Genomic DNA, 23,117 nt, shown 5'->3' on the forward strand with positions numbered 1-23,117 from the left:
TTTATTGATGACATAACAGCAGCCAAGAGTAGCCGGATGAATTCTGAAGTGTACCGGGATATACTTTCAGCCCAGATTCAGCCAAATGCCGCAAAGTTGATCGGACGGCACTTCATAGTACAGATGGACAATGACCCCAAGTATACAGCCAAAGCTACCCAGGAGTTCATGAGTGCAAAAAAGTGGAACATTCTGCAATGGCCAAGTCAATCACCAGATCTTAACCCAATTGAGCATGCATTTCACTTGCTCAAATCCAGACTTAAGACGGAAAGACCCACAAACAAGCAAGACCTGAAGGCTGCGGCTGTAAAGGCCTGGCAAAGCATTAAGAAGGAGGAAACCCAGCGTTTGGTGATGTCCATGGGTTCCAGACTTAAGGCAGTGATTGCCTCCAAAGGATTCGCAACAAAATATTGAAAATAAAAATATTTTGTTTGGGTTTGGTTTATTTGTCCAATTACTTTTGACCTCCTAAAATGTGGAGTGTTTGTAAAGAAATGTGTACAATTCCTACAATTTCTATCAGATATTTTTGTTCAAACCTTCAAATTAAACGTTACAGTCTGCACTTGAATTCTGTTGTAGAGGTTTCATTTCAAATCCAATGTGGTGGCATGCAGAGCCCAACTCGCGAAAATTGTGTCACTGTCCAAATATTTCTGGACCTAACTGTATTTGTAGCTGCCACTAGTGTTGCTCTATTCCCTTTTGTGCGGCTTTACATCCCTCCCCATATTCCAAATCTGTTATCCTATGTATAATGAATTTAACATTATTGTTTGCACGAGCACTTTTCTAATAATAAATGTCTATCTTTGAATATTAAAATTCATGATTCCAGAGTCTTTTATAGGTTGCAATTGAATTGTATTGGAATCAATTATGATAAAGAAAGGCCACATATAGGTAATATCGATAGCACCAACGTTGGATGAAGGCAACATCATGTCTACGCCTGCACTTTCCTCACAAACCTGCATTTTTCCAGGGACACCCTACTCACCACCGTCTACACACAGCAGCCATATCTCTGTCCCTCAGATGTGGACAAAGAAAAGGCTATTTCCTGTGACCCATGACAAAGCTAAGAGGTTGACTTTATCCCTCTGTAAGCTCTTGGCTACCGAAATGCTGCCTTTCCGCCTGGTGGACACACTGGATTTTCGAGACCTTATTTATGTCTGTCGCTGTGCCCCAGTACCAGATGCCCAGTCGCCACACTGCTCAAAGAAAGGTGTGCCTGCGCTACACCAGCATGTCGCACACAACATCACGGCTTTTTTTGAGAAACTCTGTGTGTGAACGGGTGCATTTCAACACCGATACTTGGACCAGTAAGCATGGACAGGGATGTTACATGTCGCTGACTGGTAACTGGGTAACTATGGTGATAGATGGTGAAGGGTCTGCTGCACAAGTCTTGCCGTCCCCACGACTTGTGTGTCAATCCTCTGTCTATCCAAGTTCCTCCACTGCTTCTGCCTCCTCCACCTCGTCTGGGTCCTCCACCTCCGCCCCAAGCCTGCCTGGTCAGGCCACCAGCGTTTTAACTGTGCAGAAGGAATCACACACCCCTCATTACTATGCTGGCAGCAGAGCGCAATGGCATCAGGCGGTCTTTATCTTGAAATGTCTTGGAAATAGGAGTCACACAGCGGCTGAGTTGTGGGCAGCTCTGGAGACTGAATTTGGAAAATGGTTGTCTCCACTCAACCTGCAGCCTGGTAAGGCCGTGTGCGACAATGCTGCAAACCTGGGTGCGGCCCTTCGCCTGGGCAAGGTGACACACGTGACTTGTATGGCTCACGTGTTGAACCTTGTTGTCCAGCAATTTTTAACACACTATCCCGGCCTAGATGGCCTTCTGAACAGGACACGAAAACTGTCTGCTCACTTCCGCCGTTCAAGCGCCGCAGCAGAGCGACTTGCATCGCTCCAGAAGTCTTTTGGCCTGCCAGTTCATCACCTGAAATGCGATGTGCTTACACGCTGGAATTTGACTCTCCACATGTTTCAGCGACTGTGGCAGCACCGCCGAGCACTGGTGCAATACGTCATGACGTATAGCCTGGGCCAATGAGATGCAGAGGTGGCGCAGATCACCCTGATGGAGTGGTCTCAGATCAAGGACCTATGCACCCTTCTGCACAGTTTCGACATGGCGATGAATATGTTTAGCGCTGACAATGCCATTATCAGCATGACAATTCCAGTCATTTACATGCTGGAGCACACGCTAAACACTATTCAGAGTCAGGGGGTGGGACAACAGGAAGGGGAGGAAGTACAGGTGGATTCATATGCGCAAGGGACAACAACATCACCAAGGTCCAGACGTTCATCATCACTAAGGCGGCAGGCATGAGACCATGGGGGACAGGGATCAACAAGGGCATATGGTAGCAGGCAAAATGTTGAGGAAGGTTCAGGAGAACATGAAGAAATGGAGGACGAAGTGTCCATGGACATGAAAGACTCAGCGGATGAGGGAGACCTTGGTCAAATTTCAGTGGAAAGAGGTTGGGGGGAGATGTCAGAGGAAGAAAGAACGGTTAGCACCTCTATGCCAAAAACACAGCGTGGATTTGGTCCGCATGGCTGCGCAAGACACATGAGCGTCTTCTTGCTACACTACCTCCAACATGACCCTCGTATTGTCAAAATTATATGTGATGATGACTACTGGCTTGCCACACTATTAGATCCCTAGTACAAGTCCAAATTTTGTGACATAATTCCAGCCATAGAAAGGGACGCACGTATGCAGGAGTATCAGCAGAAGCTGTTACTCGATCTTAGCTCGGCTTTTGCACCAAACAACCGTGGTGCACGGAGTGAATCTCCCAGTTGTAACTTGACAAACATGGGACGGTCTCGTTATCAACAGTCTAACCAGACCAGCAGCACCATATCTGGTGCTGGTAACAGCAATTTTATTGAATCGTTTCATAATTTTGTTAAACCATCCTTTGCACGGCCACCAGAGACAACAAGTCTGACACATAGTCAACGGCTGGAGAGGATGATACAGGAGTATCTCCAAATGAACATCGATGCCATGACTAGAGTTGAGCGCGGTTTGCGGTTCGAGGTTCTCCAGTTCGCGGTTCGAGTGATTTTGGGGGCTGTTCTAGATCGAACTAGAACTCGAGCTTTTTGCTAAAGCTCGATAGTTCTAGATGCGTTCAAGAACGGTTCTAGCAGCAAAAAGACAAGCTAATTACTAGATGGCTTTCCGCTGTAATAGTGTAAGTCACTCTGTGACTCACACTATTATGACATTTCAGTGTATAGTGTGCGGGAACAGCGCATTCAGATCACTGCTGTTTGGATAATGGCGATCGCCATTTTTTATTTTTTCCTTGTTTTCCTTCCCTAATCGCGCGCGTGTAGTGGGGCGAGCCAGCATGTCAGCCAATCCCAGACACACACACAGCTAAGTGGACTTTTAGCCAGAGAAGCAACGGCATGTGTGATAGGATGTCCATGTCACATGTCCCTGCATTATAGAAACGGACATTTTCCACCAGCTCGCAATTATCTGCCTTCTGCGTCCTTGGTGTCAGTCATCACTGGCGCAGCTCCTATCTCCGATACTGCTGTGTACGCTCCATACACAGCGCTGTACAGAATAGGGATAGAAGTTTCTATCAGTCCTTTTAAGGGCTCGTACCGGCAGGGTCAGAGCCATAGGTGACAGGTCCGTGGAAAACAGAGTTTAACAGCTACACAAGATGACAGCGTCTGTGTAGCTAAGGTCAGGGATTTCCTCGTTGCATTTCCCCATTAGGAGGGATAGAAAGGCAGGCTTCCTTTCCTCTACCCAGACCCACAACCCTGCCACTGTACCCTCCTGGCCTTTGCACACTCAAACTCATTGTTACTAAGCTATTATACTGGCAAACACTGAGTGAACTTAGTGGCATCCTAAACGTAGCTGTTGGACTTCTGTATTGTCCCACTAGTGCAAAGATATTTGCAGCACGTCTGCCTGCATTGCACACTCCAACTCATTGTTACTAAGCCATTATACTAGCAAACACTGAGTGAACCTAGTGGCATCCTAAACGTGGCTGTTGGACTTCTGTATTGTCCCACTAGTGCAAAGATATTTGCAGCACGTCTGCCTGCATTGCACACTCAAACTCATTGTTACTAAGCCATTATACTAGCAAACACTGAGTGAACTTAGTGGCATCCTAAACGTGGCTGTTGTACTTCTGTATTGTCCCACTAGTGCAAAGATATTTGCAGCACCTCTGCATTGCACACTCAAACTCATTGTTACTAAGCCATTATATTAGCAAATACTGAGTGAACTTAGTGGCATCATAGAACTGGCTGTTGTACTCCATTAGTGCCCCACTGGTGCCAAGCTATTTCTAGCACCTCTGCATGACACGCTCCTAATCTGTTTTTAATAAGCTATAACGATAGCAAAAAATACTGCCATTTAGTGGCATACAAGAACTCGCTGTTGGACTTCCATTAGTGTCCCACTGGTGCAAATCTATTTGCAGCACATCTGCAGGACACCCTCATGCACATTTTGCTACGCTATTTTTAAAACTTCAAATTTTAAAATTAGATTAACTTTAAACTTCAAACTCAGGGAATTCATTGCTGCATTTGATCATTCGGAGGGATAGAAAGTGAGGCTTCCTTTAGCTTTTCCTTCTGTTCATAGACAGCATCTCCAAGTCCACACCCGAAGAGCAATTTCTCCTCCACGTGTAAGTGTGGAGAGGCAGCTAGTGCGCATGTGTGTGCCGATTTACCCCAGCCGCAGCCTAACTACAGTGTTTCGCCTAGTGAGTATGCTCAGCCTGACTGTGCCATTCCTGAGGCTAAGTCTTTATTTCGGGATACAGCGCATGCTCCCACACTTAGTGCGAAAAGCCTCTTTGCACAGGTACTTGCACTCCGTGCCGGGTCTAAGTCCTGTTTTGTGCCTAGACACCATGCTAAAGCTGATAGTCTGTTTTCAGAAAATGTATTTCATGCAACTGACCAAGCTCAGGCACTTACTGCATCAGAGACTAGGTCCGGTAATGAACTCTTTGGCCCTGCCCCTGATGTGGGGGGCCCATATAGACCACAGGGCATCAGGTGTCCTGACGATGTGGCCAGGCCACTCCTAAATGGCTTGCAGAGGCCCGCCCCTATGACTTGTCACCTCATTATTGATGGTCAGACGATGACTGGTGAGGTGTTTGTGTCGTGGCAGCCATGAGGTCATTTTTGAAGTTGCGGTTCCAAATAGGACGCTAGTTATGCCACTCATGACGTGTCACTCTGCTTTTGTCTCCAGGAGGTGCATTGTGGTCCACCCTGGTTTGGGGCGGACCCAGGTTATAAAACGGGCTGGAGCCAACAAGGAGGTGCGCAGTCTTCTATTATGCTCCGAAAGAGCACACCTCCATGTGTTGAACCCATTGCGGCTTTAGGCCAGAGGTAGGCAGGGATAGGGCGTCGATGCAGGCCGCCACCACAGTTGGTAACGCCGAACGGTTAAGACCAGCTCCTGTCCTACAAGTCCTGCTTGTGCAGCCCAGTGGCATTAACAGGACTGCTGCTGCTGAAGCGCCTGCTGTCCACAGGTGTGGCCCCAATGCACATGGTCAGCATACTGAATGGCCCCTGTGATGTTAACAGGGAGTTCCTGGGCTGGGTGGGCGTGGAGACCCTGTGACGCTAACAGGGCTCCCAGTCTCCAGATCCGAGTGGCCTCTAACTCGGTTCAGGCAACTTTAGTTTCATAGCCACACAGATCTGTATCCTCCACCTAACCTTCCAGTTGCCAACCTCTCCTTTTCCATCTGGGAGCACGGTGGACATTGACTGCTGATGGGGATATATACCTTTCTCTTTCTTTTCTTATTAATTTTCGTTATATAGCGGTAACATAGTATATACCACCTTATCTAAATCTGCCAGTCCCACCGTAACAGATGGTGTTTCTTCATCAAATGTTACTTTTGCTTAACCACCAAACCCACGGACAAAAACTTTTTCCCCTTTCCAACACACCTGTTCCCCTTTCCACCAGCATCTGTCCTTTTTCAACTCATTTGGTATATGACCAAAAGTGCAACTCTGCAGGGACACCGTACTCAACGCCATCTCAGCACAGCAGCCAGCCCTCGGTCCCTCAGATGTGGACAAGTAAAAGACCATTTCCTCCTATCCATGACAAAGCGTTGAGATTCACTCTGTGCAGCACTGGTGTTTAGTGGAAAAGCAGATCTAAGATTGCGTACCACCTTCTGCAGATACTCCTGTATACGTGCGTCCATTTCTATGGCAGGAATTATTTCGCCAAATTTTGTCTTGTACCGGGGATCTAACAGTGTGGCAACCCAGTAGTTAGCATTAATTCGAATTCGTACAATCCGAGGGTCATGTTGTAGGTAGTGCAGCAAGAAGGCGCTCATGTGTCTTGTGCATCCAGGAGGACCAAGTCCTTGGTGTGTTGGTGGCAGAGAGGTGAGAATCGTGCCTTCTTCCTCTGCCCTCTCCCCCCAACCTCGCACAACCGAAATGTGAGCAAGCTCTCACTCATCTGCTGAGTCTTCCATGCCCATCGCCAGTTCGTCCTCCATTTCTTCATGGGCTCCTGCACCTTCCTCAACAATTTTTGCTGATACTATGCGCCCTTGTTAATCCCTCTCCCCCACCATGACTGCCGCCTAGGTGCCGCTCACCGTCTGGACCTTGTAGATCTTATTATCCCTTCTGCATATGACTCCTCCTGTACTTCCTCCCCTTCCTCTTGTCCCAACACCTGACTCCGAATAATAATTACAGTGTGCTCCATCATGTAGATGACCAGAATTGTCACGCTGAGAATGACATCGCCAGTGCTAAAGATCTTCGTCGACATTTGTAAACTGTGTAGAAGGGTGCATAGGTCCTTGATCTGACACCACTCCAGCAGCGTGATCTGCACCACCTCTGGATCAAGTTAGCCCAGGGTATACGTCATACCGTATTTCAGCAGGGTTCGGCAGTGCTGCCACAAACGCTGCAACATGTGCAGATTCAAATTCCTGCGTGTCGGAACATCGCATTTCCAGCGTTTAACCGCCAGACCCTAAGACTTCCGGAGTGATGAAAGTTGTTGAGCTGCTGTGTGCGCACGATGGAAGTGAGCACATAGCGAGCGTGCCCGCTGCACAAGGCCATGTAGGCCGGGATGTTATTTTAAAAATTGCTGGAGAATCAGATTCAACACGTGAGCCATACAAGGCACGTGTGTCACCATACCCTGACGAAGGGCTGCAGACAGGTTTGCATCATTGCCGCACACGGCTGTTAAGTCACCAACGTAGTCCACTCAATTTGTACTCCGGTCGCCAGGTGACAACGTGTTCCTTTCGTGCATAGTGCTGATGATGGGAAAGGAGTCGATGCCTGCGGCGCAGGTCGACGCAGGTTATGGTCACCCACTGGGTTGCGTTACCTTGACAGATACAGAACTACAGGCTGAATGTAGCTGGTGGGTATCTCACAGATGAAGTACCATCATTCAGCTACAACCAATGGGAAGACACCACACCCTTTTTTAGGCCCCTCCTGTCTGCAGACCACTGCCAGACAAAGCTATGAACCTCTTGTTACTGTTACCCCCAGTTCAGTTTTATGATTTTGTGTGCTTGTTACGTGACTACTTTTCCTGCTTGCTGTTTATGTACCTCGTTGGCCGATCCGCATTTCACCACTGCTTGTTTTCTGATTAAGTCCTGGCCATCCAATTCTGTTCCTCTTCCTCAATTAATGTTTTTGACCCTGCATGACTACTATTCTCTGGAACTGCAGCCTTCCACAGGTATTGATCAACTTGGGCCCTGTGTAATTCCAAATCACTGTATAGGGGTTAAAGGGTTTCAGGGTTCTGGGTGTCCAGCTTGGTGAGTGGCTTGCCTCTAGCCTATCCTTTACAGCCCATCTGAGTGTGTCGATCCAGGCAGGCGTTACACCGTGCCCTCTGCAGAAGGCCATGTATGCCGGGATAGTGTTTTAAAAATTGCTGGACAACCAGGTTCAACACGTGAGCCATACAAGGCACGTGTGTCACATTGCCCTTAAGAAGGGTCGCAGACTGGTTAGCATCATTGTCACACCCGACCTTCCCTGGCTGCTGGTTGAGTGGAGACAACCATTGATGAAACTCGGTCTCACTCTCCAGAGCTAACCGTCCACAATTCCTCAGCGGTGTCTCACATTTCCCCTACATTTCAAAGTAAACATTTGACCGCCTGATGGTCTTGAGCTCTGCTGCCAGCATAGTAAGGAGGTGTGTGGGATTCCTTGGGCGCAGTTACAAGGAAGGGTGGCCTGACCACACAGGGTTTGGGCAGAGGTGGAGGACCCACACGAGGTTGAGGAGGCAGAAGCAGTGGAGGAACTTGTACATACAGAGGAAGGATTGACACACAAGTCGTGGGGACGGCAAGACTTGTACAGCAAACCCTTCTCCATCTCCCACCATAGTTACCCAGTGCCCAGTCAGCAACATGTAACTCCCCTGTCCATGCTTACTGGTCCAAGTATCTGTGGTGAAATGCACCCTGTCACAAACAGAGTTTCTCAAGGAATCGGTGAGGTTGTGTGCGACCTGCTGTGGTAGCGCGGGCACGCCTTTCTTAGAGAAGGAGTGACGACTGGCCATCGGCTCTTGGGGCACTGCAATGGGCATAAGGTCTCGAAAATCCTCGGTCTCAAAACGGTGTAAAGGCAGCCTTTCTGTTGCCAACAAGTTGCAGATGATGAAACTCAACCTCTTAGGCATGTCATGCCCTTCGAAAATCATGTAAAACACAGCGAGGGGACTCCAACCACAGTCTCCCTCATTGCCACTAATTGGGCCACACACACCCCACTTGACTGGCATCAGTTGACCCCCCTTTTCAAAATGAAAAAGATGCTTTGCATGAAGCACTCTCAAAAATACGTGTGCCTTTCGCGTACCCTGGCTGACCCAGGGGAAGAAAAGTCCTCTGAGAGCCATGACTTGTTCATCTTGGTTCTTTTAGAAACACAGCGAGGGGACTCCAACCACAGTCTCCCTCGTTTTCACTAATTGGGCCACACACACCCCACTTGACTGGCATCAGTTGATCCCCCTTTTCAAAATGAAAAAGATGCTTTGCATGAAGCACTCTCAAAAATACGCGTGCCTTTCGCCTCCCCTGGCTGACCCAGGGGAAGAAAAGTCCTCTGAGAGCCATGACTTGTTCATCTTGGTTCTTTTAGAAACACAGCGAGGGGACTCCAACCACAGTCTCCCTCGTTTCCACAAATTAGGCCACACACACCCCACTTGACTGGCATCAGTTGACCCCCCTTTTCAAAATGAAAAAGATGCTTTGCATGAAGCACTCTCAAAAATACGCGTGCCTTTCGCCTCCCCTGGCTAACCCAGAGGAAGAAAAGTCCTCTGAGAGCCATGACTTGTTCATCTTGTTTCTTTTAGAAACACAGCGAGGGGACTCCAACCACAGTATCCCTCGTTTTCACTAATTGGGCCACACACACCCCACTTGACTGGCATCAGTTGATCCCCCTTTTCAAAATGAAAAAGATACTTTGCATGAAGCACTCTCAAAAATACGCGTGCCTTTCCCGTCCCCTGGCTGACCCAGGGGAAGAAAAGTCCTCTGAGAGCCATGACTTGTTCATCTTGGTTCTTTTAGAAACACAGCGAGGGTACTCCAACCACAGTCTCCCTTGTTTCCAATAATTGGGCCACACACACCCCACTTGACTGACATCAGTTGATCCCCCTTTTCAAAATGAAAAAGATGCTTTGCATGAAGCACTCTCAAAAATACGTGTGCCTTTCGCGTCCCCTGGCTGACCCAGGGGAAGAAAAGTCCTCTGAGAGCCATGACTTGTTCATCTTGGTTCTTTTAGAAACACAGCGAGGGGACTCCAACCACAGTCTCCCTCGTTTCCACTAATTGGGCCACACACACCCCACTTGACTGGCATCAGTTGACCCTCCTTTTCAAAATGAAAAAGATGCTTTGCATGAAGCACTCTCAAAAATACGTGTGCCTTTCGTGTCCCCTGGCTGACCCAGGGGAAGAAAAGTCCTCTGAGAGCCATGACTTGTTCATCTTGTTTCTTTTAGAAACACAGCGAGGGGACTCCAACCACAGTCTCCCTCGTTTTCAGTAATTGGGCCACACACACCCCACTTGACTGGCATCAGTTGATCCCCCTTTTCAAAATGAAAAAGATACTTTGCATGAAGCACTCTCAAAAATACGCGTGCCTTTCGCCTCCCCTGGCTGAGCCAGGGGAAGAAAAGTCCTCTGAGAGCCATGACTTGTTCATCTTGGTTCTTTTAGAAACACAGCGAGGGGACTCCAACCACAGTCTCCCTCGTTTCCACTAATTGGGCCACACACACCCCTCTTGACTGACATCAGTTGATGCCCCTTTTCAAAATGAAAAAGATGCTTTGCATGAAGCACTCTCAAAAATACGCGTGCCTTTCGCCTCCCCTGGCTGACCCAGGGGAAGAAAAGTCCTCTGAGAGCCATGTCCACATTGTCAGTGGACAGACGCGTGTGCTTATCTTCCAGCAGACCCCCAGCAGCACTGAAGACAGGTTCCGAGAGAACGCTGGCTGCAGGACACGACAAGATCCCCAAGGCGTATGTGGCAAGCTCAGGCAATTTATCCAGATTGGAAGCCTAAAATGAGCAGGGCTCAAGTTGCACAGTAATGGCATTGATGTTTCCTTGCATATACTCATATATTTGTGTCTCCTCCTCTTTTTCCTTGTCCAGCTCTTTTGTTTTCGCATGAGTATATGTCCTTGTCACTTTCCCATGTGTTTGTGTTGTGTTGGGAGTTGTTTGTCACCTTTTGGACACCTTTGAGGGTGTTTTCTAAGTGTTTTTATGTGTTTGTGATTGCCTGTCATTGTTTCCTCTGCGGTTCGAGTTCGGTTCGTCGAACGTTCGACGAACCGAACTCGAACGAGACCTCCGTTCGGCGAACCGAACTCGAGCCGAACCGGGACCGGTTCACTTATCTCTAGCCATGACTTTGCAAATGGAGCCTTGCTCATTTTGGGCTTCAAATCTTGAAAAATGGCCTGAGCTCCCCACTTACGCCTTGGAGATCTTGTCGTGTCCATCTGCCAGCGTTGTCTCTGAACGTGTCTTCAGTGCTGCTGGGTGTGTGCTGACAGATAAGCGCACGCGTCTGTCCAGTGACAATGTGGACAGACTAACGTTCATCAAAATGAACAAGTCATGGATCCACAAGGAATTTACTACCCCTGTGTCATCCCGGTGAGAGTAAATGCTTGTGTATTTGGAATGTGCTTGATGCAAATCTACCTGTGAAGTGTACAACTGGGGCACAAGTGCTGCCACTGAAGGGGTGTCTGTGTGGCCCAATTTTTGGAAAAAAGGGAGACTCCGCTTGGAGTAACTTTTGCTTGCAGTGTTTCTAAAAATGATCCAAGATGAACAGATCTGGGATCAGCAAAGACTTTGCTACCTACCCCGGTGTCATCCTGGGTACGGTTAAGGATGGCGTATTTTTGAATGTGCTTGATGCATATCTACCTGTGAAGTGTACAACTGGGGCACAAGTGCTGCCACTGAAGGGGTGTCTGTGTGGCCCAATTTTTGGAAAAAAGGGAGACTCCGCATGGAGTCACCTTGCGGTGTTTTACATGATTTTAGAAGGGCATGCCATGTCTATATCTGTGTCTCGTCCTCTTTTTCCTCATAACGCTGGTTTGTTTTCGCATGAGAATTTGTTCTTGTCACTTTCACATGTGTTTGTGTTGTGTTGTGAGTTGTTTGTCACTTTTTGGATACCTTTGAGGGTGTTTTCTAGGTGTTTTTATGTGTTTGTGATTGCCTCCCATTGTTTCCTATGGTGTTCGAGTGGTTCGCCAAACCGGTTCTCTGAACCGAACTCGAACGCAACCTCCGTTCGGCGAACCAAGCTCGAGCCGAACCACAACAGGTTCGCTCATCTCTAGTCAAGACTGACACAGAAAGCCGTTCGGCGTATTCACCAGACTCCGAACCTGATGAGGAAGAGTCCTCACGCAAATATATCCCCTTCAACCCCAACTAGTTAGTGGCATTAATCCACTGCCTGCCAGATCCCGAAATTAATCCTACGCCGTTTTATAGGGGGATATTACAGGTCCTTGACAGAAATTATCTACTTATTAAAAACTTTCTTTATTCGTATGCATTAAAAACCAAGACAAAAACATAAACCAAATGTGGACTAAAAAATTCCTAAGGTAGCATAGACAATACCATGAGCCCAATTTGAAATTACTGAGGCCCTTAAATGTCAAAAACAGATACCTCGTCAGATTAGGAGGCAAAAAAAGGGGGGGGGATGGTAAATTCCCTTTCCTCTCACCCTAATTCAATATATCACTGCCTGTCAATGGAGTACATTCTAATGTAAACGATGCCCCCATTCCTCGGCGGCTCTCCCTTCTCTGACCCTCACTTTCTACGTGTTAGGTCACCAGGGTCTCACGTGAAAAATATTTATCACTTAGGGTTCATAGACAAAATATAACCACTACCACTTATAAATTCAGTGTACTCAAAAGATCCTAACCTAGATAGCAGACACTTGTATAGACACATAAACCATGTCTCATAGAAAAGGAACTACATACAATGATAGATATCCCTTTCTAGTTTACTGCTATTCTAGGAAGTGCTCAGCAACTGTATTAAATCAAAAATCGTGTCAACAGATTTTTCACCCAACCTAGAAAACGGATACTCCAATAGTAACATTAGACCATATCTCGTATAGTGCAGGGGGTTGTTTATAATAATAAATGTCCCTAATAAGCTTTCTTCTACCTAGCAATGGAGCACACCCTCAGTTTTTTGGTGCCCCCATTCCTCGGCGGCTCTCCCTTCTGTACCCTAAAACTCCCTCTCAATTCATTTGGGATTAAGGTTTCAAGATATGGAATAATTAGTTCCAAGTCACTTATCTGTCATTCTAGGAATTGCTCTGGGAACATATCATTTTCATATCAGCATTTATTCCTATTTTATCTCGATGCGTTTCTCTCCGCCCCGATTGTGGATGGAGTTCATCAGGAGATTTTTGTCAAACAGCACAATGGCTTCCTTAGATGTGTCACCTTCAAGAATCAAGGTGGAATGATTAAACCACTTTAATTCTTGAAGGTGACACCAGTTGTACTTAGCTGCTCAGAAAGACCTGGTTAATCTCACTAAGATAAAAGTAGGAGACAGTTTTTGGCCCTTAATGGAACCCCGCCAGTATTGATGTATACAAACACGCCGGTGCAGCCCCCACTACATCCCATGCCCCAACAGGGCCCAAACCCCATATACATAGCTCCTAATCAACAAAACCAGCAGAGCCAGCAACGAAATTGTTGGTGTTGTGGTCAGCCCGGGCACTTCCGGAGAGGATGATGTGTCCCACCATCCCAGTCTCCTGTCCAAAGCCCCAAAGCCAACCACCCATAAATTTATATCGTGATGATCAGATTACGAAGTATTGCAGGGGCCTCTTTCAAATTTATAGTTGACACTGTTGTAGCCAATTCAATTGATAAAGTGTCTGATATAACTCTCGGCCATATTTTGCTATTTTTGCCCCAGTAGGAGTTGCTAGTTTGAGTTGTTAAATAAATTAAAGGCCGCCATAAATTATGATGGAGCAGAAGGTGTTACTTTCACCCTGACTAAACTAAATTTCCCAGAAGGGTGTGAGGAGACTTGCCTCCTACGGGCACTTCTCACTGTGATGCTCTCTATGCCATGTGTTGATGAATCTGACGAAGACCATTATGGTCAAAAGGCCTAATGATGTGGGTAAACTCCCTGTATATCCAGTAATGATCTACCTGAAGCCAGGTGTGCCTTTTCCCAGAGTATCACAGTATCCCTTTAAATCAGCCCAAGAAGCGGGTCTCCAAGGCCAAGTTGACACTGCAGCGAGACGTGTGAGTGACAAGGAAAGGTAGGGGCTAAGTCAGGTCCTAGGAAAGAAAAAGAAAAAACTAACTTACTAAGTAGGAAGAAAAGAAACAAAAATAGTTTAAGCAGATTTACAAAGCTGTTTTTTTTATGTACTAATGAGTGCTTTTTCCGGCTGGTGGGGTGGGTTCTGTTTAACCCTTAAAGTTCAGGATTTCACCAGTATCCTGCTAATACCTAAATAATTAAATTAATTTTGCAGGAAAAATAAATTCCTTTAAATATGCAAACTAGTTTTTTTTGTTTTTATGGTTATATTTTTGTTTTGTGTTTCTGCATACAAGCTGCCAGCATTAATTGGTTTTCCTTTCTTTTATAGGTAGAGAATATAGTGGAACATCTCTTAACGAGTAACCCAGTTAGCGAGTATTTCGACTAACGAGCAAGACTTTCTATAAATTTGTAACTCTGTTAACGAGAAAGCCTTGCTGTACGAGCAAAATACTCACCGCACACACTTCCGGTTCCGTACATCCACCACGCTCTAACCAGCTCTTGCAGTCCACACAAACACACACAAGCACGCACAAACACAGGCAAAGAAACACACACGCACATATTATACTCACCTTACCTTCCATTCCTTCGCCGGCTTCCTGGAACTTGCAAGTATCAGGTAACCAAGGTGACCGATGCCGGACCTTCTGCACTCTGCGCGCTGACGTCAAAGGCAGGAGCCACTTGTCTCTGATTGGCCAGCGCACTGCCTTTGAGTAGTGTCTGACAGTGGAAGGTCCTCCCTCCACAGGATGTGTATCCGGTAACCATCGCGACGAGGGAGGAACTTCCCCTGTCAGGCGCTACTCAAAGGCAGCGTGGTGGCCAATCAGAGGCAAGCGGCTCCTGGCTTTGACATCAGCGCGCTGAGTGCGGAAGGTCCGGCATTGGTTGCCTTAGTTTTTGCTCACGTCTCGTACGGGTGAACTGCAAGTTCCAGGAAACCGGCGAGGGATTGGAAGGTAAGGTGGGCATAATCTGTGTTTGTGTGTGTTTGTGCATTTTTGTGTGTGTTTGTACGTGTGTGGAATGGCACAAAAGGGCACCAGGATGGGACATTTAACAAGTTGTGGAACGAATTGTCTGCATTGCAATGATTTCCTATGGGAAATCTTGCTTTGCTGAACGAGTAACTTGGTTAACAAGCACACTCCCTGAACGGATTGTTCTCATTAACCAAAGTTCCACTGTATATACAAACCGTGTTGTCTATTGTAAGGTTTCAAAATTCCCCAGTAGTGTATAAGTTATATTCATCGGTTGTTTAATCATATTGTCTGCTGTTATAAAACTGTGAATTTTGTCAAATTAGTACATAGAAAAACAAAAACAAAAAATAAAGGGGGAAGTAGATATCTATTATATTTTCCAGCCGTAAAAGGCGCAGCCCAACAGTCATGTTATGTTTACTGAACTATTATGAAATATGTCTGTTACAAGAATGATCTAATGCATAATTCTTTTCGTTTTTGTTTTTATAGATTCAATAAGATGCTGGTCGATTCTGCACTGGATATGCTACTGTTTACACAGCATGAGGTACTCTAAATTTGAATCACTTCCTCCCCTCCTATCGGTACAGGAGGAGGTGATGTATTAATGCCCTCTCTGGTGGGTGGAGCAGAAGTAGGTAAAATAGCCGAATGTGTATGTAGAATGTAGATATTTTCTGTTGTCAAATGAGCTAGGTATGCTGAAGATAAAGTTTAGATCTGAGCTGATAGAATCGGATGGAGATCCCCGCACAGGTGCAGCTGACCAAGAAGCAGTGAATGGGCCTAGAGTTGAGGAGTCCTTTACCAATTCATACGGACCATACCTCGGTGGCACCTGTCACGTCAGTGACTTCTGTCACTCCTTGTGTTTTTAAATCCCTACAGGAACAAGCGAATCAACAAGGAATGGAGTGTGAGATGCAGGGAGCCAGCTGACTGAAGAAGGTCTGTGGAAAAAGGGCAGTAAACTTTCTCTGCCATGAGATCTCTTCTCAATGATGGCAAAGGTAACATGGACTAAAATCTGTGAAAGACGGATGTCAGTGTGCGCTTTGGTGACGCCGTGGTTCAGTAGTCAGGTGGGCAAACTCACCTGGTCTTGTAAAACACGTTCTTAAAACCAATGTGTGAAGGGAAAAAGGAAAAAAAACCTGTAAAGAGTCCGTAGAAACACCCGCTGCATCTGCTCTACCCATTTTTAGAGACTGCAAACTGATTATAGATGTATATCATGAGCACGTTTTATGCAAGTCTGTGCATGTTGTGTAGATTTCTTTCCAGGTTTGGTCAGAAGCATTCCAGTGCAGAAAACGATGTTATTGCTGAAAATCCACATAATGCAAGTGGTATGTAAAAAAACACTAAAAACTAACAAGTTGTGAACCAATGTGTGTTTTTTTTCTCTTTAGTAACAAACAGGTCTCTATGTAAAATGTTTTTTGGTTTAGCACAAGGCACGTACAATTTTCATATGATTGACTAAATAGTGAAATGAACAAGTGTATTCTAATTTCAGATCCTAACTCAGAGTTAGTAGTATATGGTTTTCAGTCAGGAGACTGATTATTCCTAAAAGGACAAGAGAGAAAGAGCCATGAGGCAAGATTAGATGAGTTGATCCAGCTTCTCCCAACCATAGAAATTTCAATAAAGCTCAACGGCAGGACAACATTGATTCACGCCCCGCAATGCAGAAGGGTCAATCCACCGAAGCTGCACTCAGCGTCCTGCTCATATTTATCCTTTTCAAAAAGACCTGTACAGTCTCAGACCATCATTGCCAAAACAGTTAGAAAGGAGGACTTAAAGAGCCTTGAGACATGGGAAAGTTGAACTACAAAGGGTGAGGACTCGCCTAGGGGTCCTTGGTCTCAAACCGGTGAAGAAAACCCTTTCCCCTCTCTACCCATGCCTCAATGTTCCATTAGGCAGATTTTCCTAACAGATCTTTCTTCCTCTTTTCCTAAGGGAACACAGTATCTTTAGTATTTAGAAATGGCAGAAGTGAGTCTTATGGGGGGACTGTTAAGGGTATGAATTGAGTGATCTAAAATACTTAATTCAGCCATTTCACAGACCCAAAAATGTAGTTTAGTTGATATAATCTAACAATTTATGAATGTTTTTGTTTCCTACTAACTCATATATAAATATTCAGTAATTTTCCTTAATACAAAATGCCAGCTGGGGACTCTCTAATCTCGGGAAAAGTTTTGGAAGAGCCTTTCCCATCAGGCTGATGTCTCCCCGGCCTAGTCTGCTGAGCACTGGCAGTGACACGCAATTTAACGTCATATCTGAAAAACCAACGGACCTGAAACAACTGAAGCAGAAAGCGGCTGCCATTCTATCCATTATTCCAGAAGGCTTCTCTAAGTCAGCGCTACAAACTGTTCACATGAAGCCTCATCATGTTTTGTTTTTTTATCAAGAGCATATCACCTAGGTTCACGAGGTGGCCCTAGATGGACTAGCACTGACCAAGTATATTCCTTTTGTTTCATTTCCAGAACGAAATGCCATAGATAATCTGTAGCAAATGATTTTTGGTTGTGTACTAATTTTAAGATAAGATCTAAATTCAATTTTCCTTGGTCAAGATAATGTGCCCTAATGAAAGTAATAATTCCAATCCTAATATCCCCTATAAATCATAGTTATTTTTAATGAATAAAATAAGTACTTAAGGGGGGAGCTAAAACATGTTGTGTTGTATTAAACAGCAATCTCATGGAAAGCCCATATATATACATATATATATATATATATATATATATATATATATATATATTAGTGATGAGCGAGCATGCTTGTAACTACTCGGTACTCGCACGAGTATCGCTGTACTCGGGCTGCTCGGCGGGGACCGAGTAATCTCGCGATACTCGTGCTGTACTCGTGGTCTTCATTTCTGCATGTTGGCGCTCTTTTGAGAGCCAGCCCTCATGCAGGGATTGGCTGGCAGACCACTGCAATGCCACAGCCCTGTTAGTTGTGGAATTGCAGTGATTGGCCGGCCTGCACAGCGTGACCGAGCCTTTATACCGGCCGGCGCGCTGTGCTCTGCTCACAGCTATCCAGACAGTCAGTGCAGGGAGAGTGTCGCTGATTCAGGGAAAGCTTTGCGGCCCTTTATAGCTTTTTCAGTTGCAGGGCTGCAAACAGTGTGACCAAAAGTCCTTCTCAGGACTATTCTAGTTGTATACAGGCAGGCAGGGTATAGCCAGGTCGGAGTACAGTAGCAGAGTCCTTCTCAGGACTATTGTTGCTATATACAGGCAGGGTATAGCCAGGTCTGAATACAGGCTAGTGACCAGAAGAGTCCTTGTCAGGACTATTGTACCAGTATACAGGCAGGCAGGCAGGCAGGGTAGTGGTGACCGTATACCAGCCTTCATCATATCTGGGGCTGGTGTACACAGTGTAAAACAGTCCAGATAGTGTCTGACTTGTCTGTAATTGTCGCTCCCCAAAAAAACCTGTTAGGTTCTTATTGCGTCCGTGCTTGGTTTTTAAAACCGCACGTGTGTGCCTGTTGGTGGCAGCGTACAGGTGCACTTGTGTGCAATTTCCACAAACTTTGATATAACGCACAAGTAGTGAATATACACGTCAGCAGTGCACAGCATTGCAAAATGCGCAAGGGCATTGGCAAGGAACAAGGAAGTGGACGTGATGGTGGTGCAGGCAGAGGCCGAGGTCGTGGGCAAGCTCTAATTTCGCCACAACAAAGGGCCACATCTAGTCGCTCGCACGTCCTGTCCCAAATTCTTGGGGACCGCAGCAGTACACCGCTCTTGAACCAAGACCAGTGTCAACAGGTTGTTAGTTGGATAGCAGATAATGCTTCCAGTCAGATTGCCACCACCACAAACACTCTGTCTTACACACGGTCAAGTGTCAGTAGCCGTGATACTGCACCGCACATTTCTGAACCTGATCCTCCTTCCTACCACCAGGCTGAGTACACGTCCTCCTCGGACATTAATGATCCCACACTTGGACACTCGGAAGAGCTGTTCACGTTTCCATTCACACATTCTGGCCTCTCGCCAGCTCATATTGAAGTGGGTCATGAGGAGATCGTCTGTACAGATGGCCAAATATTTGAGCAGCCACGTTCTCACGAAGTTGGCAACGTGTCTCAACAAGTGGTGGACGATGATGAGACACAATTGTCAGGAAGTCAGGAGGAGGAGCAGGGTGCGGAAGAGGAAGACGACGTGGTGGATGATCCAGTAACTGACCCAACCTGGCAGGAGGATATGCAGAGCGAGGACAGCAGTGCACAGGGGGAGGGAGGCGTGGCATCACAACAGGCAGTAAGAAGCAGGGTGGTGGCCCCAGGCAGAAGTCAGGCAACCGTTCCCCGGAACAACACGACGACACAAGGTGCCTGTACAAATGTTAGGTCTTCCCGAGTCTGGCAGTTTTTTAAGTTGGATCCAGATGATTCAAAAAAGGCCATTTGCAACACCTGCCGTGCCAGCATCAGCAGGGGTACCAAAACTAGCAGCCTGACCACCACCAGCATGATCAGGCACATGTCAGCCAAGCACCCGACTTTGTGGGAAGTACAACAGAGTCGAGGAGCAGTGCTTGCTGATGTCACTGCTACGTCTTCGCTGGTTGTGCATGCGAGCCAATCCCCTGTCCATGCTGCCTGCGAACAAGCCTCCTCCACTCCTGCACCTGCAGTTGCCTACGCAGAAAGAACACCATCATCAAGCACGTCCTTGTCCCAGCGCAGCGTTCAGTTATCCATTCAGCAAACCTTTGAACGCAGGCGCAAATACACTGCCAACACCCCACATGCCACAGTTCTAAATGCTAACATTTCGCGACTGCTTGCGCTGGAAATGTTGCCTTTTAGGCTGGTGGAGACAGAAGCATTCCGTGACCTGATGGCGGCAGCTGTCCCACGTTACTCGGTCCCCAGCCGCCACTATTTCTCCCGGTGTGCCGTCCCCGCGTTGCATAACCACGTGTCACAAAACATCACACGTGCCCTGAACAACGCTGTTTCACCCAAGGTCCACCTAACCACAGACACGTGGACAAGTGCTTGTGGGCAAGGCCGCTACATCTCGTTGACGGCACACTGGGTTAATATTGTGGAAGCTGGGACCCAGTCTGAGCGAGGGACGGAACACGTCCTTCCCACACCAAGGTTTGCAGGCCCTACCTCAGTCAGTGTTTCACCCACACTCTACAGCTCCGGAATGTCATGCTCTTCAGCCTCCTCCTCCTCCTGCGCATCCTCATCCACTGTACCCTCCACACCAGTCACAAGCTGGAAGCACTGCAGCACTGCCTCGGCGAAGCGGCAACAGGCTGTGCTGAAGCTAATCTGCATAGGTGACAAACCCCACAATGCAGAAGAGCTGTGGACAGCTCTGAAACAGCAGGCAGATCACTGGCTCACACCTCTGAACCTAAAGCCAGGAAAGGTCGTGTGTGACAATGGCCGGAACCTGGTGGCGGCTTTGAGGCGAGGCCAGCTGACACATGTTCCATGCGTGGCCCATGTGCTCAACCTCGTGGTTCAGCGGTTTCTAAAGTCATACCCAGAGCTGTCTGATCTGCTGGTAAAAGTTCGCCGCCTGTCTGCACATTTTCGAAAGTCACCTACTGCTTCAGCCGGCCTTGCCGGCTTTCAGCGCAGTTTGCATCTTCCGGCTCACAGACTGGTGTGTGATGTCCCCACGCGTTGGAATTCAACTCTGCACATGTTGGTCAGGATATGTGAGCAGAAGAGGGCAGTTGTTGAGTACCTGCATAACCTAAGCCATCGGGAAATGGGTCAAACTCCACACATAACACCTGAGGAGTGGAGATGGATGTCAGACCTATGTACCATCCTCCAAAACTTTGAGGACTCCACCAAGATGGTGAGTGGTGATGACGCCATTATTAGCGTCACCATACCGCTACTCTGCCTTCTAAAACGGTCTCTGCTGAAAAACAAACATGATGCATTGCAGGCGGAGCGCGATGAGTTGCAGCAAGAAACAGTAGTGGGTGTGGGTGATGATAACACACAGCCCAGCCTCGTCTCATCACAACGTGCAGTGGAGGACTATGACGAGGAGGAGGATGAAGACATGGAGCAACTCTCCGGCCAAATTGAGGATATGACATGCACACCAGTCATATCCTCGGTTCAGCGTGGCTGGCCAGAGGACAGGGTAGATGAGGAGGAGGAGGAGGAGGAGGAGGAGGACAGCATGTTCAGTCATCTTGTTGGTCAGGCTACTGAAGTCCTGGCTGTTAAGAGTCTGGCGCACATGGCTGACTTTATGGTAAGCTGCCTGTCTCGTGACCCTCGCGTTAAGAACATCTTGGCCGACAATCATTACTGGTTGGTAACACTGTTAGACCCACGCTACAAGGAGAACTTTTTGTCTCTTATTCCCGTGGAGGAGAGGTCAACCAAAATGCAGCAGTTCCGGAAGGCCTTAGTCACGGAAGTAGGCAAAGCATTCCCCTCACAAAACGCTAGCGGCATAGGTCATGAATCAGTGGACAACCGAGGCGTACAGCCGAGAGAGGCACAAGTCCAATCCGCCAGAGGTAGGGGAACAGTCTTTAAGATGTGGGACAGTTTTCTCAGCCCCTCACGTACCACAGCCCCTGAGGTTCGGGGTAGTGCCACAAGAAATCCTAAGTTTGCCCAGATGCTGAAGGAGTACCTTGCAGATCGAACAACTGTACTCCGACATTCCTCTGTGCCTTACAATTATTGGGTATCCAAGCTGGACACGTGGCATGAATTGGCTCTCTACGCCTTGGAAGTCCTGGCCTGCCCTGCTGCTAGCGTTTTGTCAGAGCGTGTTTTTAGTGCCGCAGGTGGAATCATTACAGATAAACGCACCCGCCTGTCAACTGAAAATGCTGACAGGCTGACTCTGATCAAGATGAACAAGGGTTGGATTGGGCCAGACTTCACCACACCACCAGCAAATGAGAGCGGAATTTAAAGTTTCCATGTACCTCCACTCACCCATGGGTACACACTTCTGGACTTTGGATAATCGCTGGACTGCTCCTCCTTCTCCTCATGCGCCACCATGATGATGACCGTTACAAATTGCAATACTTAGGCCTTTGTTTCAGGTATACCCCCAGTGGTAAATTTTTTCGCCCATTCTTTGCAGAATGGACATTACAACGACAGGAGACCCGCTCCTTTGCAATGGGAACAATGTTTTGAGGCCCTCATGCACGTCTCTACCCAGGGACAACGTGGAGCCTCCCAATTTTTGGCTGCCCTGCCTAAGGGCTATACTATAATACACCCACTTCCTGACAATGGACACTTAATGTTTTGAGGCCCTCATGCACGTCTCTACCCAGGGACAACGTGGAGCCTCCCAATTTTTGGCTGCCCTGCCTAAGGGCTATACTATAATACACCCACTTCCTGACAATGGACACTTAATGTTTTGAGGCCCTCATGCACGTCTCTACCCAGGGACAACGTGGAGCCTCCCAATTTTTGGCTGCCCTGCCTAAGGGCTATACTATAATACACCCACTTCCTGACAATGGACACTTAATGTTTTTAGGCCCTCATGCACGTCTCTACCCAGGGACAACGTGGAGCCTCCCAATTTTTGGCTGCCCTGCCTAAGGGCTATACTATAATACACCCACTTCCTGACAATGGACACTTAATGTTTTGAGGCCCTCATGCACGTCTCTACCCAGGGACAACGTGGAGCCTCCCAATTTTTGGCTGCCCTGCCTAAGGGCTATACTACAATAGACCCACTTCCTTCCAATGGGCACTTCAGGTTTACAGGCCCTCATGAACGTCTCTATCCAGGGACAACGTGGAGCCTCCCAATTTTTGGCTGCCCTGCCTAAGGGCTATACTACAATAGACCCACTTCCTTACAATGGGCACTTCAGGTTTACAGGCCATCATGCACGTCTCTATCCAGGGACAATGTGGAGCCTCCCAATTTTTGGCTGCCCTGCCTAAGGGCTATACTACAATAGACCCACTTCCTTACAATGGGCACTTCAGGTTTACAGGCCCTCATGCACGTCTGTATGCAGGGGCATTGGTGAACCTCACAATTTTGGA

Source organism: Anomaloglossus baeobatrachus, chromosome 3 (genome assembly GCF_048569485.1).
Source record: "Anomaloglossus baeobatrachus isolate aAnoBae1 chromosome 3, aAnoBae1.hap1, whole genome shotgun sequence".
Classification (NCBI taxonomy): Eukaryota; Metazoa; Chordata; class Amphibia; order Anura; family Aromobatidae; genus Anomaloglossus; species Anomaloglossus baeobatrachus.